The sequence below is a fragment of the Salmo salar genome, chromosome ssa21, assembly GCF_905237065.1.
Source record: "Salmo salar chromosome ssa21, Ssal_v3.1, whole genome shotgun sequence".
NCBI lineage: Eukaryota > Metazoa > Chordata > Actinopteri > Salmoniformes > Salmonidae > Salmo > Salmo salar.
In genome coordinates, this window is record NC_059462.1 from 50,656,182 (window position 1) to 50,676,473 (window position 20,292).

General features: G+C 43.4%; 1 pseudogene; it reads right to left on the minus strand.

Moving 5' to 3' along the window:
* Positions 1–2,136: 2,136 nt before the first annotated feature.
* Positions 2,137–20,292, minus strand: part of LOC106582483 (homeobox protein Hox-D1-like) — a 60,844-nt pseudogene continuing 42,688 nt past the window's right edge.

Sequence of the window (20,292 nt, forward strand, 5' to 3'; positions counted from 1 at the left end):
CTTGTCTCCACCCCCCCTCCAGGTATCGGCCATCTTCCCTATCATCCCCTGTGTATTTATACCTGTACCTATACCTCTATGTCTGTTTGTTGCCAGTTCTTCTTGTTCGTTTAAGCTAACCAGAGTTGTTCCTGTCAGCTCCTATCGTTTCCCAGCCTCTCCTTACTCGTCCTGCTGGTTCTTGTCCTTTGCACGTTCTGACCCTGTACCCGCCCGCCTGACCTCTCTGCCTGACCCTGAGCCTGATGGTAATATAAGCTGTTCAACAGTCTGATGGTCTGGTAATAGAAGCTGTTCAACAGTCTGATGGTAATAGAAGCTGTTTAACAGTCTGATGGTAATAGAAGCTGTTCAACAGTCTGATGGTAATAGAAGCTGTTCAACAGTCTGATGGTGATAGAAGCTGTTGAACAGTCTGATGGTAATAGAAGCTGTTCAACAGTCTGATGGTGATAAAAGCTGTTGAACAGTCTGATGGTAATAGAAGCTGTTCAACAGTCTGATGGTAATAGAAGCTGTTCAACAGTCTGATGGTAATAGAAGCTGTTCAACAGTCTGATGGTAATAGAAGCTGTTCAACAGTCTGATGGTCTGGTAATAGAAGCTATTCAACAGTCCAATGGTAATAGAAGATGGTCAACAGTCTGATGGTAATAGAAGCTGTTCAACAGTCTGATGGTAATAGAAGCTGTTCAACAGTCTGATGGTAATAGAAGCTGTTCAACAGTCTGATGGTCTGGTAATAGAAGCTGTTCAACAGTCTGATGGTAATAGAAGCTGTTCAACAGTCTGATGGTAATAGAAGCTGTTCAACAGTCTGATGGTGATAGAAGCTGTTCAACAGTCTGATGGTAATAGAAGCTGTTCAACAGTCTGATGGTAATAGAAGCTGTTCAACAGTCTGATGGTAATAGAAGCTGTTCAACAGTCTGATGGTAATAGAAGCTGTTCAACAGTCTGATGGTAATAGAAGCTGTTCAACAGTCTGATGGTAATAGAAGCTGTTCAACAGTCTGATGGTAATAGAAGCTGTTCAACAGTCTGATGGTCTGATGATAGAAGCTGTTCAACAGTCTGATGGTAATAGAAGCTGTTCAACAGTCTGATGGTAATAGAAGCTGGTCAACAGTCTGATGGTCTGGTAATAGAAGCTGTTCAACAGTCTGATGGTAATAGAAGCTGGTCAACAGTCTGATGGTAATAGAAGCTGTTCAACAGTCTGATGGTAATAGAAGCTGTTCAACAGTCTGATGGTCTGGTAATAGAAGCTGTTCAACAGTCTGATGGTAATAGAAGCTGTTCAACAGTCTGATGGTAATAGAAGCTGTTCAACAGTCTGATGGTAATAGAAGCTGTTCAACAGTCTGATGGTAATAGAAGCTGTTCAACAGTCTGATGGTAATAGAAGCTGTTCAACAGTCTGATGGTAATAGAAGCTGTTCAACAGTCTGATGGTAATAGAAGCTGTTCAACAGTCTGATGGTCTGGTAATAGAAGCTGTTCAACAGTCTGATGGTAATAGAAGCTGTTCAACAGTCTGATGGTAATAGAAGCTGTGCAACAGTCTGATGGTCTGGTAATAGAAGCTGTTCAACAGTCTGATGGTAATAGAAGCTGTTCAACAGTCTGATGGTGATAGAAGCTGTTCAACAGTCTGATAGTAATAGAAGCTGTTCAACAGTCTGATGGTAATAGAAGCTGTTTAACAGTCTGATGGTAATAGAAGCTGTTCAACAGTCTGATGGTAATAGAAGCTGTTTAACAGTCTGATGGTCTGGTAATAGAAGCTGTTCAACAGTCTGACGGTAATAGAAGCTGTTTAACAGTCTGATGGTAATAGAAGCTGTTCAACAGTCTGATGGTAATAGAAGCTGTTCAACAGTCTGATGGTAATAGAAGCTGGTCAACAGTCTGATGGTAATAGAAGCTGGTCAACAGTCTGATGGTAATAGAAGCTGTTCAACAGTCTGATGGTAATAGAAGCTGTTCAACAGTCTGATTGTAAAATAAGCAGTTTTTTAGTCTCTCCGTCTTGGCACTGATGCACCTTTACTGACTCCGTCTACTAGACGGTAGCGGAGTAAACAGTCCGTTGCTCGGGTGACTGCTGTCCTTAATGATCTTCTTCTTCCTTTGTCACCGGGTACTGTAGATGTCCTGGAAGGCAGGCAGCGTGCATCCGATGATGCGTTGGGCTGACCCCACCACCCTATGGAAACCCATGCGGTTGAGGGCGGTGCAGTTGCCGTACCATGAGGTGATGCAGTGGCGCATCTGTAGAAGTTTGTGAGGGTGTTAAGGGGCCGTGCCAAATTTCTTTAGATGCCTGATGTTCTAGAGGTGCTGTTGTGCCTAAGATCAGTCTTTGGTGGATTGCTAATAGAATGACAGACCAATTCATAAAGGTGCATCAGTACCTTCACTAGCAGGCTACCACCCGGTTACTCAACCCTGCACCTTAGAGGATGCTGCCCTATATACCTAGACATGGAATCTCTGGCAACTTTAATAATGGAACAGCAGTCACTTTAATAATGCTTAACCTGTCTGGGCTAGGGGGCAGTATTTTCACGGCCGGATGAAAAACGTACCCAATTTAAACAGGTTACTACTCTGGCCAAGAAACTAGAATATGCATATTATTAGTAGATTTCGAAGGAAAACACTCTGAAGTTTCTAAAACTGTTTGAATGGTGTCTGTGAGTATAACAGAACTCATATGGCAGGCAAAAACCTGAGAAAAATCCAAGCAGGAAGTGAAAAGTCTGAGAATTGTGGTTCTTCTTTTGATTCTCTATCGAAGCTCCAGTGTCTGTGGGGTGACGTTGCACTTCCTAAGGCTTCCATTGGCTGTCTAAAGCCTTCAGAAAGTGGTTTGAGCATTTTCCTGTCACTGGGCAGAGTATAGAAGCTCAGATACTGAGTGGTCTGCCTGGCAACAAAGGGATTGGATATGCTCGGTCCCACGAGCGCGCCCCTCCTTCTTTTTCTTCTTGAATGAATATGCTATTGTCCGGTTGGAATATTATCGCAATTTTATGTTAAAAATACCATAAAGATTGATTTTAAACAGCGTTTGACATGCTTCTAAGTACGGTAATGGAACATTTTGACTTTTCGTCTCTCGTTCCGCGCTCGTGCGTTATGCCTTTGGATAAGTGATCTGTACGCACGAACAAAACGGAGGTATTTGTACATAAATATGGATTATTTTGAACAAAAACAACATTTCTTGTGGAAGTAGCAGTCCTGGGAGTGCATTCTGACGAAGATCAGCAGAGGTAAGAGCATATTTCTAATACTAATTCTGAGTTTAGGTTGCCCCGAACTTGGCGGGTGTCTGAATAGCTCACCGTGATGGCTGAACTATGTACTCAGAATATTTAAAAATGTGCTTTCTCCGTAAAGCTATTTTAAAATCTGACACAGCGGTTGCATCCAGGGGTAGTCTATCTATAATTCTTAAAATAATTGTTCTATATTTTGTCAACGTTTATGATGAGTATTTTTGTAAATTGATGTGCACATTCACCGGACGTTTTGGTGGGAATACATTTTCTGAACATCACGCGCCAATGTAAAATGCTGTTTTTGGATATAAATATGAAATTTATCGAACAAAACATACATGTATTGTGTAACATAATATCCTAGGAGTGTCATCTGATGAAGATCGTCAAAGGTTAGTGCTTCATTTCGCTGTGTTTTGGGTTTTATTGACACATGTCCTTGCTTGGAAAATGTCTGTGTGATTATTTTTGTCTATGTACTCTCCTAACATAATCTAATGTTTTGCTTTCACTGTGAAGCCTTTTTGACATCGGACAATGTGGTTAGATTAACGAGAAGTGTATCTTTAAAATGGTGTAAAATAGTTGTATGTTTGAGAAAGTTGAATTATGACATTTTGTTGTTTTTTAATTGTCCGCCCTGATATTTCACTGGCCGTGTCCCGCAGGTGGGACTCTAGCGTCCCACCTAGCCCATAGAAGTTAAATAATGTTTACATAGTGCTTTACTTATCTCATATGTATATACTGTATTATATTCTACAGTATTTTAGTCGATGCCACTCCGACATAGCACGATGAAATATTGATATACTTCTTAAATCCCTTCTTTTACTTGCAGATTTGTGTGTATTGTTGTGAATCATTTTTAGATACTACCTCACTGTTGGAGCTAGGAAGAAAAGCATTCACTACACCCTCAATAACATCTGCTAAATATGTGTATGTGACCAATAAAATTTGATTTGATTTTTTATTACAGTGTGTCCTGATGTTTGAGAAACACAAGGATGGTTTGCTTTCTGGGAGGGAGAAGTGATACCTGTACCATTTAGATGAGCTAATAGCAATGAGATCCAAGCTTCTGTGCAAAAGCGCAGCTAGGGCAACACATGCCAGTCCTTTTACTCCAAAAGAAAATCATCAATATTCTAATGAAGCTCATTTGTTTATACACACCATTGATGGTGTTTTGATAGTGTGAAATCGGTAAATATTACTGACTATTAGAGATCATTTCTGTGTTTCATAAATGTATTCCGCAGTGACCGTGTGCAAGAGAAAATCATTTTGTACACCCTTGACATTCATGTTGAGGTGTGATTAGAGTGTGTAATTGTGTTTCTAATGAGCCTATTCAGAAGCAGAACGGCTGTGTTCGGTTCAGTTTCCACTCTCTCCTGTGATTATCACAAGGCGGGTCAGAAATCATTACAAGTATAACTGAAAGACAATTATAGAGCATGAGTTGTTTAAATCCACTACTGCATTGATATCCAAATGTCAGATCTAGATGTGGTCTATCCTCCTACCACCAAGCACTATGCTGCTGAAGACAGCTGGATTGTGGAGCCTATTTCCTGGAGAGTACAGGCGCCAAGAGAAGCCCAAGAGGAGCCAAGAGAAGCCAAGGGAAGCCAAGAGAAGCCAAGAGAAGCCAAGGGAAGCCAAGAAAAGCCAAGAGAAGCCAAGAAGCTTCACACAGAGATACAAAACACTAGTGGCACCATTCACACCTTCAATTGACAGAGCGCTGATGATTAATCCAAGGACAATGCCCTGCATGTGTCAAACAATTGGCAAATCATTTATGTAATCTTTCCCTCTAGTATATCGGCTGAGGGCACTAACAGTGTTGCCAACATTCAACCTCCTGCACGGAAGGAGCAAAAAAGGGGAAAAGACTGATGCCTTACGGAGGGAGAGAGGAAGAGGGCGCGAGAGGAGTGGGGGGGCGGAAGAAGTGCCAGGCTCAGCTTTTTCCTGACTGAAGATGCAGAGCCATCTGTGAGGAGACAAACACGTGTATGACCATCATTTGTCCAACATCTTACGCAATGTGAAGGCTTTTCACTCGCCATGCCAACCTGTGTGGCAGATGATGTATGTGTTTCTTCAGTCCCGTGATTACTAGCGTGGAGCTGCAGAGCAATGCTGTTCACCTCATCAGTTCCACAGGCTGCGCTCCAAGGTGGGTGAGGGATTCTCTGCAAGATGGCTTCTGACACACGGCACAACCAAGGGGTACCAGCGTGAATATTATACACTGCATTTCGCCACAGCCGCCTAATGTGACCAGATCAATCGGGGTGGATGAGGAGAATTACAATTTGAATAGTGCCCAGCAGCAGTAATTAAAAATAATTATTATATTTCTCCCGAAATGTAAGTAAAGGGGGACTGGGTTCAGTGGGTTGGGTAAGTTGCATTGGTCTTATTTTAGACCATTGTGCATTTGTTCTTAATGAACCCTGAGAAATAAACGTTGGGGTCACCTCGCACAGTGAGCTAATGGCTGTGCTTCACAATGACCTTGCATTGTTGCTGGAAGGTATAGAGCTAGTTCAGTTTTATTTGTTAAGCACCTTGAAATGCATTTGTTGGAAGAAATGTGCTATATAAATAAAGTTTGATTGGATAATACAAAACCCCACCATTTTTGTATTCCCTCCCAAAATGTTTACTCCTCAATTGTTATAAACAATGTGCAGACAAATACAGTATGAACCAATCACTGGACATCAGTGTTAAACTGTGATGCAAGTCTTCACTATCTCCACTAAACAATACATTACATTGTTTTGCCCTGTCTTTAAGGGGCCATTAATCAGAGAGATGATTTTAGTGTTAAGATGTTTACTTCATTTGGAATGCCTGGCCCCTTTGTCCTCTAGGGCCAAAATTATCATTCCTTGAACAGCATATAATAAATAACAACTTGATTAATATATTATTATACACAGGCTGGTTCGAGCCCTGAATGCTGATTGGCTGAAAGCCGTGGTATATTAAACCGTATACAATGGGTATGACAAAAATGTATTTTTACTGCTCTAACTACGTTGGTAACCAGTTTATAATAGCGATAAGTCACCTCGGAGTTTGTGGTATATTGCCCATATACCACGGCTAAGGGCTGTATCCAGGCACTCTGCATTGTGACATGCGTAAGAACCATCCTTACCTGCGGTATATTGGCCACATACCACATCCCCTCAGGACTTAATGCTTAAATATACCACACCCTAAAAGGTATCAAAAAGGAGTGGAGGGGAAACAAAGTTAACAACAACAATGGCGGAATCAACAGAACTGGGAGACAAGCGGGTGATAACTGTGGTGGGAGCCATGGCAACTGGGATCTGCTAGCCAGGAGGACTTAAACAGTGGAACAGAGGAAATGAATCAAACTGGAGCTGCTGCTACTGCCTGCCTTCTACAGAGGCCTTATTAGCAGTCTGGGCTCACAAGTTTCAGCTTTAGTTTGGAGAACAAGTCAGGGTAGCCTAGTGGTTAGAGCGTTGGGCTAGTAACTGAAATGGTTGCAAGTTCAAATCCCTGAGCTGTCAAGGTACAAATCTGTCATTCTGCCCCTGAACAAGGCAGTTAACCCACTGTTCCTAGGCTGTCATTGAAAATAAGAATCTGTACTTAACTGATTTGCCTAGTTAAATAAAGGGGGGGAAAAAAGCATGCCTAAACAATCTGGATTTAACATTATGAGGCAAAGAAAGCTTTTATGAAGGTGTAACCCTGATCATTACAGTATATGTTACTTCAGGTGTATCCCTGATCATTACAGTATATAATACTTCAGGTGTAACACTGATCTTTACAGTATATATTACTTCAGGTGTAACCCTGATCTTTACAGTATATATTACTTCAGGTGTAAGCCTGATCTTTACAATATATATTACTTCAGGTGTAACCCTGATCTTTACAGTATATATTACTTCAGGTGTAACCCTGATCTTTACAATACATATTACTTCAGGTGTAACCCTGATCTTTACAATATATATTACTTCAGGTGTAACCCTGATCTTTACAGTATATATTACTTCAGGTGTAACACTGATCTTTACAGTATATATTACTTCAGGTGTAACACTGATCTTTACAGTATATATTACTTCAGGTGTAACACTGATCTTTACAGTATATATTACTTCAGGTGTAACCCTGATCTTTACAGTATATATTACTTCAGTATATATTAGTTACATATAAATAAACAGTAATACAAGGTTATTATCATATGAATTCAGCCTATTGAAATCAATGACTTTAGTGGTACTGATAAGACCAAAGCTGATACCTGTCAAATCTAACGTCAACAGGATTTCAAACTCTTGTTGACATGGGTCCTCATCCTCCACCAAACAGACTGTGACCATTGCTAAGTTTAAGAGCAGGGCAGGATGGCAGTTAATTGCTTCGCAACTCATGGCAAAATATCCCACTCATCTGACTAATTGAGCTGCGCCTCAGTCTCTCCATGCACCAATGGTTGTCTGTCAACTTAAAGATCTCCATTGTGTGTTGGCCACTGTTGGAGAGAGGGCAATGTTGTTGCAAGATGACCTGGAAAAACCATCCTGTGTCAATTGGTGTCAGGCTACTTGAGCACCAGCTAGCCTGAAGGCAAAGCCCCAAACTAGGCTTATTGTGTCCCAGTTAATGCAGCAGCAGAGATAAGGATTAAAGTATGTTCTATATCCATTAATGCAGCAGCAGAGATAAGGATTAAAGTATCTTCTATATAAAATAATGCAGCGGCAGCAGATAAGGATTAAAGTATCTTCTATATAAAATAATGCACTAGCAGAGATAAGGATTAAAGTATGTTCTATATCAATTAATGCAGCAGCAGAGATAAGGATTAAAGTATCTTCTATATCAATTAATGCAGCAGCAGAGATAAGGATTAAGGTATCTTCTATATAAAATAATGCAGCAGCAGCAGATAAGGATTAAAGTATCTTCTATATAAAATAATGCAGCAGCAGAGATAAGCATTAAAGTATCTTCTATATAAAATAATGCAGCAGCAGAGATAAGGATTCAAGTATATTCTATATAAAATAATGCAGCAGCAGAGATAAGGATTAAAGTATCTTCTATATAGAGCGGTTCTGGTTGAGTGACTGAAGTACAGAGCAGACAGAGAGTTGGTCAGGGAGAGTTTGGTCAGCCTTTTCCAACATGTCAGCAGCTCACAGCTAACTTCAAGAGGACAGCTAGCAGCCCTGGGATGGTAATGTACAACAGGGGCTAATCTCCTTGTAATCACAAAGCTTTGATTTGAGGGTATCCTTGTCTAATCCTGGGAAAAAAGCAGCTTTCACAGTTTGGGGCTACATCAGCTAACATGATAATCCCCTAATGTGAGATGCAAACGCTTGGCTCCTTTGTCCTTCTGGGGCAAAAGTGGAGACCTCTCCCCTGCCTGCTTGTGTCAGGGCCCTGCTCCACAGAGGCTGCATTGTCCTACATCAAAGTGGAGGAAGTACTCTGGGTCTTTGCTGTACTCCGTTGTGCCCTTCAGTGTGCATGTTTTGATTTGATTTGATGTTCCAGAAAGTCCCAAGTCTTTCAAGCCCCAATTAAGTAAAAAAACGGCACAGTTGAACGATGTGACCTTTAGCTCCCAGATTTGTGGATCACCCTGCAACTTATCTTGAGTTTAGGCACTCAAAAATGATGACCGATCATTCGCTGAACACAACGGCCGACCCCAATATTGAGTTGTGGCTTCAGCTGCTTTTTTGGAATTCAGTAGATTTGAGGGAGATGAATTAATTCCCCCTGAACAATGCCTTTGCCTTTCTCTGATACAAACCAGGCCATCTAGTTCAGTGGTTCTGGAAGTGGGTGGAAGAAAAGCCTCATTAGGTTCCCCCAACCCCCTCAGCCATAGGTGAGCTACGGCAGGTTAAGTGTCACTCAGAAATTGGAGCATTCTCCAGGTCGAACAGTGGACTGCACATCAGCTGCTGCCATTTTTGTAACTACATTAAGCAATGATGCATGCAATCTATATTTTTATTACAGCAATTTATTATACACTCTCCAAGCTTATGACAGCGCCAACTGTCATTAACAGATTAAGTGTAATTTCCCCCTGCACTCAGAGTTACAGAGAAACACGCATGCAGATAGAAACCCCTTAAAAACAACGAGAGTTGTTGCTCTCACTCAGAGTTACAGAGAAACACGCATGCAGATAGAAACCCCTTAAAAACAACGAGAGTTGTTGCTCTCACTCAGAGTTACAGAGAAACACGCATGCAGATAGAAACCCCTTAAAAACAACGAGAGTTGTTGCTCTCACTCAGAGTTACAGAGAAACACGCATGCAGATAGAAACCCCTTAAAAACTACGAGAGTTGTTGCTCTCACTCAGAGTTACAGAGAAACACGCATGCAGATAGAAACCCCTTAAAAACTACGAGAGTTGTTGCTCTCACTCAGAGTTACAGAGAAACACGCATGCAGATAGAAACCCCTTAAAAACAACGAGAGTTGTTGCTCTCAGAGTTACAGAGAAACACGCATGCAGATAGAAACCCCTTAAAAACAACGAGAGTTGGGTAACGTGGTTTGGTTTCATCATTCCAGTGGCTCTACCCTTCACCCATCCTGGAAACTGAATGACATAAAATAACTGGTGGGTGGGAGGGGTGGGTCTGTTCCTGAGGTCTTCCCTGTAGCCACTGAACATAACAAAGCCCTCCCCATCAACCTTCCGAGGGACGGCTGCAATTCAAATACAGAGACTCTCTTTTAGGCTTTTCATGTTCCCGAGGAGGCCCGTCAGGACCGACATGAAGCTGCCTTTGGACCCAACTCCTTTGTGAAACGATCCAAACAAATGGAAATAACCATGACAACGAAATCAAAAACCAGTGATGGGGCGAGAGGTGTCCTCACCTACTGTATAGGTCCCGCCCCTCCCTTCAATGGTGACCTATGATGACCCTTCCCCGGCTGGGGTGACTACAGATTCCATACCAGTCACCTCTAGGCCTATGACTGTCAACTGCCTACAATTAATGACATGATACAGGATGAAATCGATCAACCCGAACACTTTACATTATAAAGGTCAGTTAGATAAACCCACCACCTGTAAGAGAAATGCAAGGGAGAGCATGAATGTCATGTGAACAAATATATACACAGATAAATCAGCTGGCATACAGAATCAAACCAAAATTCCCCATAATTCAACTCAAATGTACAGGCTCAGTCTCTGGATCACAATACATATAATACAAAATCTAACAATAAATGAAATTAGGATGGACCTTACCAGTTTAGTTCTTACTCTGTGAAATCATGCAAAGCAGAAATAGTCCACAGAGGAAAACCCCAAAATATAGACTGTAAGTAGAAATAGTCCTCGAAAGAAAACTTCTTCTGATAAACAATAAAATATCCCTTACAAGTCTTTAAGAACATTATCACTTCTATGGAGTGAGAACACTAGACTTTTAAACTATAAACAGTTTCTTGGTTACCAAACATTTCTGACCAAAACATTTAGTCAAGATGGCTTCTCCCTTTCCAACTAGTCTCCTGGCAACAGCAATGACCAGGGTTAATGATGAACTCTCAAGGTCATTTTGAAAAGGAAAACAATGTTTCTGGGAACACAGACAATTCTCCCAACAAATCACGAAGTAGACATGCCAGAAGGTTGCAATTCAAAAGTTCGGTGTTGCAGGCAAAACCTTTGCAGGCAAAACCCTTCCAGACGAAGTTGCTGCCACGTAAGTTCCTGTCCAACAGAGGAAATGCATGTTTAGGTTTCACGTCCTACTTAGGAATATTCACGAATTGGGTGTGGGAGTTTTCTCGTGGAGTTGATAAACATCAACAAATAGGGCACTGATAGCTGTCAATGTAAAATAAATTTAGATAGCTATCATGCTAACCTTAACTAGCTAACGAGCATATTAACCTTATATAGCTAGCTATCTCTCTTGCTAAGACATTATCCATCTAGCTAGCTAGCTAGCATACTAACTTTACCTAGCTAATGAGCATGCTAACCTTATATAGATAGCTATCTCTCTTGCTAAAACATAATCTAGCTAGCTGGCTAGTATGCTAACCTTATCTTGCTAGCTAGCTCTCTTGCTAACCTTATCTAGCTAGCCAATGTTATCTGTTGTTGCATTTTTTTTTTTTTAACTACAATGTATTCAAAAGATTAGCCAGCTGGCTCTATGGCTGGTTCTGGAGCTGGATTTGTCATAAGCATTGATTTAGTGAATGCTTAGATGGAAACCACTGACCTATTTTTGACTTCGCCATCTATTGTTGTCTCCGAAGTTCTGTCATAATGCTTCCATATATTGCAGATGCCAATCCACCATAAAAATAGCTAGAAAGATGTTTTTGTATTTAACCTTTATTTAACTAAGCAAGTAAGTTAAGAAAAAATCTTATTTACAATGATGGCCTACCAAAAGAATAAGATGAATCTCTGGTAATATGGTTAACTTTTGAAAGATAGCTGATATTCATTTTTCTACATTGTAATGGACACCGTGCAACATTTGGTAGGTAGGCTGCTGGCAGGCTTCGGCTCCGGGTACAGTAAAGCCAAGTCAGCACGTGCTCATGGTTCTCACAGGGGGAAGCGAAATGACTTTGCTCATGATCATGGATGATCATGCATTTATTTAATGCCTTTTCATTATCTGTTTAGACACATGATAATTGACAAATTATCCAATGGATTATGATAATTTCTGGTAAAAAAAGTGGAGGTGCAAAAACATACAGTTGAAGTCTGAAGTTTACATACACTTAGGAAGGAGTCATTAAAACTCATTTTTCAACCACTCCACAAGTTATTGTAAACAAACTATAGTTTTGGCAAGTCGGTTAGGACATCTACTCTGTGCATGACACAAGTAATTTTTCCAACAATTGTTTACAGACAGATTATTTCTCTTATAATTCCCTGTATCACAATTCCAGTGGGTCAGAAGATTACATACACTAAGTTGACTGTGCCTTTAAACAGCTCGGAAAATTCCAGAAAATCATGTCATGGCTTTAGAAGTTTCTGATAGGCGAATTGACATCATTTGAGTAAATTGGAGGCGTACCTGTGGATGTATTTCAAGACCTACCTTCAAACTCAGTGCCTCTTTGCTTGACATCATGGGAAAATCTAAAGAAATCAGCCAAGACCTCAGAAAAAGAATTGTAGACCTCTACAAGTCTGGGTCATCCTTGGGAGCAATTTCGAAATGCCTGAAGGTACCACATTCAACTGTACAAACAATAGTAAGCAAGAATAAACACAATGGCACCACTCAGCCGTCATACCGCTCAGTAAGAAGACACGTTCCCTCCCCTAGAAATGAACGTACTTTGGTGCAAAAAGAGCAAATCAATCCCAGAACAACAGCAAAGGTCGTTGTGAAGATGCTGGAGGAAATAGGTACAAAAGTATCTATATCAGCAGTAAAATGAGTCCTATATCGACATAACCTGAAAAACCGCTCAGTAAGGAAGAAGCCACTGCTCCAAAACCTCCATAAAAAAGCCAGACTACGGTTTGCAACTGAACATGGGGACAAAGATCGTACTTTTTGGAGAAATGTCCTCTGGTCTGATGAAACAAAAATAGAACTGTTTGGCCATAATGACCATCATTATGTTTGTAGGAAAAAGGGGGAGCAAGCCAAAGAACACCATCCCAACTGTGAAGCACAGGGGTGGCAGTATCATGTTGTGGGAGTGCTTTTCTGCAGGCGGACTGGTGCACTTCACAAAATAGATGGCATCATGATGTAGGAAAATTATGTGGATATATGTAACGCCCTGGCAATAGAGAGGGGTTTTTTGTTCTTTATTTCGGTTAGGCCAGGGTGTTACATTGGGTGGGCGTTCTATGTTCTGTGTCTATGTGTTTGTATTTCTTTGTTTTGGGCCGTGTGTGGCTTCCAAATCAGGCACAGCTGAAGTTCGTTGCTGTTGATTGGGAGTCACACATAAGTGCATGTTTTTCCGTTGGGGTTTTGTGGGTAATTGTTTCTGTTCAGTGTGTTAGCTGTCAGTACTGTTTAGCTGTCGGTTTTTTCTTGTTTTGTAGTTGCATAGTGTTCTTTCTGAATTAAATTATGATGAACACTACCTCCGCTGTACCTTGGTCTTCTTCCGACGACAGCCGTTACAGAATTACCCACCAAACCAGGACCAAGCAGCGGAGGAGGAAGGAGCAACAGGAGAACAGCTTGATGGACTCGTGGACATGGGAACAGATACTGGACGGAGAGGGACCATGGACTCAGGCTGGGGAATATCGCCTCCCGCAGTGGGAGATTGAAGCGGCGAGAGCGGAGAGGCAGCCCCAATAAAAAAAATTGGGGGGGGCACACGGGACAGTCGGCGGAGCCGAGGTCGGAACCAGAGCCAGTCGGGTTGACATTGGAGGTGAGCGAGAGGTATGAGGCAGAGACTGTGAAGGAGTTAATGGGGAGATTAAAGGAGAGAGAGATGAGAGAGCTGCTAGTTTGCTGCATACGGCACAGCATTCGCCCTACGGAGCGTGTCGATTAAATGATGTCACCTGAGGTAGCTCTCCATACTCGTCTTGAGGTGCGTGCTGGTTGTCTGGTGAAGACTGTGCCTGCGCCCAGAAACAGGCCTCCTGCATGTCTTCCTATCCTGGTCAAGCCCGTGCCTCTTCCACGGACCAGTCCTCCAGTGGGTCTCCCTATCCTGGTCAAGCCCATGCCTCCTCCATGGACCAGTCCTCCATTGGGTCTCCCTATCCTGGTCTGCCCGGAGCTGCCGGAGTGGCCCGTCTGCCCGGAGCTGCCGGAGTGGCCCGTCTGCCCGGAGCTGCCGGAGTGGCCCGTCTGCCCGGAGCTGCCGGAGTGGCCCGTCTGCCCGGATCAGCCAGAGTGGCCCGTCTGCCCGGATCAGCCGGACTGGCACGTCTGCCCGGATCAGCCGGAGTGGCCCGTCTGCCCGGATCAGCCGGAGCGGCCCGTCTGCCCGGATCAGCCGGAGCGGCCCGTCTGCCCGGATCAGCCGGAGCGGCCCGTCTGCCCGGATCAGCCGGAGCGGCCCGTCTGCCCGGATCAGCCGGAGCGGCCCGTCTGCCCGGATCAGCCTGAGCGGCCCGTCTGCCCGGATCAGCCATCGCCGCCCACCAGCCGGGTGCAGCAAGGGTCGCCCGCCAGCCGGGCGAAGCCAGGGTCGCCCACCAGACCTTCGGCGCGGCCAGGTGCGCCACCTAAGAGGGCGACGCCAAGGGTGGGGCAGAGGCTACGTCCCGCACCTGAGCCGCCGCCGTAAGAGGGCCCACCGAGACCCTCCCCTTCAGTGTCAGGTTTTGCGGCTGGAGTCCGCACCTTGGGGGGGGTACTGTAACGCCCTGGCCATAGAGAGGGTTTTTTGTTCTTTATTTCGGTTAGGCCAGGGTGTTACATTGGGTGGGCATTCTATGTTCTGTGTCTATGTGTTTGTATTTCTTTGTTTTGGGCCGTGTGTGGCTCCCAAATCAGGCACAGCTGAAGTTCGTTGCTGTTGATTGGGAGTCACACATAAGTGCATGTTTTTCCGTTGGGGTTTTGTGGGTAATTGTTTCTGTTCAGTGTGTTAGCTGTCAGTACTGTTTAGCTGTCGGTTTTTTCTTGTTTTGTAGTTGCATAGTGTTCTTTCTGAATTAAATTATGATGAACACTAACTCCGCTGCACCTTGGTCTTCTTCCGACGACAGCCGTTACAATATATTGAAGCAAGATCTCAAGACATCAGTCAAGAAGTTAAAGCTTGGTCGCAAATGGGTCTTCCAAATGGACAACGACCCCAAGCATACTTCCAAAGTTGTGGCAAAATGGCTTAAGGACAACCAAGTCAAGAAATTGGAGTGGCCATCACAAAGCCCTGACCTCAATCCCATAGAAAATTTGTGGGCAGAACTGAAAAAGCATGTGCAAGCAAGGAGGCCTACAAACCTGACTCAGTTACACCAGCTCTGTCAGGAGGAATAGGCCAAAATTCACCCAACTTATTGCGGGAAGCTTGTGGAAGGCTACCCGAAACGTTTGACCCAAGTTAAACAATTTAAAGGCAATGCTACCAAATATTAATTGAGTGTATGTAAACTTCTGACCCACTGGGAATGTGATGAAAGAAATAAAAGCTGAAATAAATCATTCTCTCTTCTATTATTCTGACATTTCACATTCTTAAAATAAAGTGGTGATCCTAACTGACCTAAGACAAGGAATTGTTACAAGGATTAAATGTCAGGAATTGTGAAAACTGAGTTTAAATGTATTTGGCTAAGGTGTATGTAAACTTCCGACTTCAACTGTACATTTGCACCCCCTATTTTAATTAGCTCCATGGCTCAGGCAGCCAAGTGGACACAGGGCTGTATGGCTCATCTCAGTCACAAAGAGGAAGAACTCTGCAGCTTTTCTGACTAATAAATAATGCCACGCTGATGGGTGGTAAAATTCAAATAAAACCCAGCCCTGAAACGAAACGTAGGCTGAAAATAATTTGTGTCATATCATCAGAAAATATATTGCATTAACACAGATGTGCACGAAGTGGTCAGTTCAGATTTGTCACTTCAAGCCCAAATATATCATACTTTGATTAAAATAATGACTTATTGATTTAAATCATTGTGCAGTGTCATGGGCAAGCTCTGGCCATCGTCTTTCAGCTGGATGAAGTGGATTTGGAACGTTGTGGGAGGCAACCTAGATGTCTAGAGAGACTATGTCCTGACACCCACTTCCTATTACATTTAAATCAGGAAATGACTATGGATGTGGCGTTCCATTGAAGGGAGGGGCGGGACCTATACAGTAGGTGAGAGACTTGGGCAGATGCCACAGCCTAACACATCTCAAGGAACCATGGAAATGTGTGGGTTACAACCACAGGAGGTTGGTGGCACATTAATCGGGGAGGATGGGCTCGTGGTAATGACTAGAGCGGAATAGTGGAATGGTATCAAATACAGCAAACACATTGTTTCCATGTGTTTGATGCCATTCCATTTGCTCCGTTCCAGCCTCCACTGGTTGCAACATATACCCCTCACATATACCCCCCACTACTACCATCAAGAAGTGTTTTTACTAAAACCACACTTCAACATTAGAACATAATGTATTTCAAAACAAAATACATTAATATATTACATGGAATGTTGCCTCTCCATGTCTTTTGACCCCATAGCAAGCTGTGGCTTCTGAGCCATAGTGAGGGTTTCATTTGTTATTGTGCCTTGAAAGGTCCAACACGACAAAAGTTGTGCCAACTGAAGAAGTAGGGTAGTGTCTTATTCCTCTGTGACAGAGCTTGACAGAACTGGCTCACATCTTCCTAGACCGGAGAGCATAGAGGTAGTAGTACTGTATATGCAGGGGCAGGCAGTGGAACCTGAGGCACTTCTGGTCTGGTCTGCCTGCCTGCCTGTCTACCTGACTGACTGACTGACTGACTGACTGTCTGCCTTCCTTCCTTCCTTCCTTCCTTCCTTCCTTCCTTCCTTCCTTCCTTCCTTCCTTCCTTCCTTCCTTCCTTCCTTCCTTCCTTCCTTCCTTCCTTCCTTCCTTCCTTCCTTCCTTCCTTCCTTCCTTCCTTCCTTCCTTCCTTCCTTCCTTCCTTCCTGCCTGCCTGCCTGCCTGCCTGCCTGCCTGCCTGCCTGCCTTCCTTCCTTCCTTCCTTCCTTTCTGCCAGCCCAGCAGAGAGCTAGCTACCACTCTGTCTCCGACCTTCAGCTGTTACCCATGGGCCTCAGAGGCTAGGAGAGAGGTGGCTACACATGTTGTTCCTCATGATATACTTGCATATATCATTGCTCGGTGTACGGGCCCAGTAAATGAACAGTGTATGAAGCAGAGCTCTGTTTGACTCATGCTGCAAATGACCATTTATCATTTATGAGATACAATAGTAAAGAGGAGTCCATTTCATTAAAGTTAAATTAGGATGAATGCTGTGAGAGAGCGTACATTCTGAGGTGGCTCAAGCACATCACTAGATGTAACAACACACAACTGCAAAGGACATACATAGGGGGAGAGAGAGAGAGAGAGAGAGAGAGAGAGAGAGAGAGAGAGAGAGAGAGAGAGAGAGAGAGAGAGAGAGGAGAGAGGGAGAGAGGGAGAGAGGGAGAGAGAGGAGGGCAACAGTTGTCCGTCTGAGGAGGGACAACATCTGTGGAGGGAGATGAGGGGAACAGTACTCCGTCTGTGAGACAACATCTGTGGAGGGAGATGAGGGGAACAGTACTCCGTCTGTGAGACAACATCTGTGGAGGGAGATGAGGGGAACAGTAGTCTGTGAGACAACATCTGTGGAGGGAGATGAGGGGAACAGTACTCCGTCTGTGAGACAACATCTGTGGAGGGAGATGAGGGGAACAGTACTCCGTCTGTGAGACAACATCTGTGGAGGGAGATGAGGGGAACAGTAGTCTGTGAGACAACATCTGTGGAGGGAGATGAGGGGAACAGTACTCCGTCTGTGAGACAACATCTGTGGAGGGAGATGAGGGGAACAGTACTCCGTCTGTGAGACAACATCTGTGGAGGGAGATGAGGGGAACAGTAGTCTGTGAGACAACATCTGTGGAGGGAGATGAGGGGAACAGTACTCCGTCTGTGAGACAACATCTGTGGAGGGAGATGAGGGGAACAGTACTCCGTCTGTGAGACAACATCTGTGGAGGGAGATGAGGGGAACAGTACTCCGTCTGTGAGACAACATCTGTGGAGGGAGATGAGGGGAACAGTACTCCGTCTGTGAGACAACATCTGTGGAGGGAGATGAGGGGAACAGTAGTCTGTGATTTATGATGGGATGGCTGGAAAAACAAAAGGTTACCAACATTCCATTAATGAGATTCCACATTCCATTAATGAGATTCCACATTCCAATAATGAGATTCCACATTCCATTAATGAGATTCCACATTCCATTAATGAGATTCCACATTCCTTTAATGAGATTCCACATTCCATTAATGAGATTCCACATTCCATTAATGCGATTGAGTTAGTGACCACAGGAAATTATTTTTCCAGCTACAATAAATACACATACAGTATCTATAGATAGTTACATTGAATGAACTACAGGACAAAATACAAACCCTCAAAAAGGCCTATGCTGTTGATGGTATCCTCAATGAAATGATAAAATATACAGACCACAAATTCCAATTGGCTATACTAAAACTCTTTAACATCATCCTTAGCTCTGGCATCTTCACCAATATTTGGAACCAAGGACTGATCACCCCAATCCACAAAAGTGGAGACAAATTTGACCCCAATAACTACCGTGGGATATGCGTCAACCTTGGGAAAATCCGCTGCATTATCATTAACAGCAGACTTATACATTTCCTCAGCGAAAACAACGTACTGAGCAAATGTCAAATTGTCTTTTTACCAAATTACCGTACGACAGACCATGTATTCACCCTGCACACACTAATTGACAAATAATCAAACCAAAACAAAGGCAAAGTCTTCTCATGATTTGTTGATTTCAAAAAAGCTTTCGACTCAATTTAGCACGAGGGCCTGCTATACAAATTTATGGAAAGTGGTGTTGGGGGAAATACATACGACATTATGAAATCCATGTACACAAACAGCAAGTGTGCGGTTAAAATTGGCAAAAAAAACACATTTCTTGCCACAGGGCCAGGGGGTGAGACAGGGATGCAGATTAAGCCGCACGCTGTTCAACATATTCAGCTCTGGAAAAAATTAAGATACCACTGCAAAATGATCAGTTTCTCTGGTTTTAGTATTTATAGGTATGTGTTTGGGTAAAATTAACATTTTTGTTTTACTTTATAATCTACTGACAACATTTCTCCCAAATTCCAAATAAAAATATTGTTATTTAGAGAGTTTATATACATTTTTTAAACAACACAATACTAATGTTTTAACTTGGGAATAACCAATAACCAATAACTTGTGGAATAACCCTGATTTTCAATCACAGCTTTCATGCATCTTGGCATGCTCTCCACCAGTCTTTCACATTGATGTTGGGTGACTTTATACCACTCCTGGTGCATAAATTCAAGCAGCTCAGCTTTGTTTGATGGCTTGTGACCATCCATCTTCCTCTTGATCACAGAGGTTTTCAATGGGGTTCAGGTCTGGAGATTGGGCTGGCCACGACAGGGTCTTGATCTGGTGGTCCTCCATCCACACCTTGATTGACCTGGCTGTGTAGCATGGAGCATTGTCCTGCTGGAAAAACCAATCCTCAGAGTTGGGGAACATGGTCAGAGCAGAAGGAAGCAAGTTTTCTTCCAGGACAACCTTGTACGTGGCTTGATTTATGCGTCCTTCACAAAGACAAATCTGCCCGATTCCAGCCTTGCTGAAGAACCCCCAGATCATCACTGATCCTCCACCAAATATCACAGTGGGTATTAGACCTGGAGAGACCTACAAGACACAGTGGGTGTGAGACCTGGAGAGACCTACAAGACACAGTGGGTATTAGACCTGGAGAGACCTACAAGACACAGTGGGTGTGAGACCTGGAGAGACCTACAAGACACAGTGGGTGTGAGACCTGGAGAGGCCTACAAGACACAGTGGGTGTGAGACCTGGAGAGGCCTACAAGACACAGTGGGTGTTAGACCTGGAGAGACCTACAAGACACAGTGGGTGTTAGACCTGGAGAGACCTACAAGACACAGTGGGTGTGAGACCTGGAGAGGCCTACAAGACACAGTGGGTGTGAGACCTGGAGAGGCCTACAAGACACAGTGGGTGTTAGACCTGGAGAGGCCTACAAGACACAGTGGGTGTTAGACCTGGAGAGACCTACAAGACACAGTGGGTGTTAGACCTGGAGAGACCTACAAGACACAGTGGGTGTGAGACCTGGAGAGGCCTACAAGACACAGTGGGTATTAGACCTGGAGAGACCTACAAGACACAGTGGGTATTAGACCTGGAG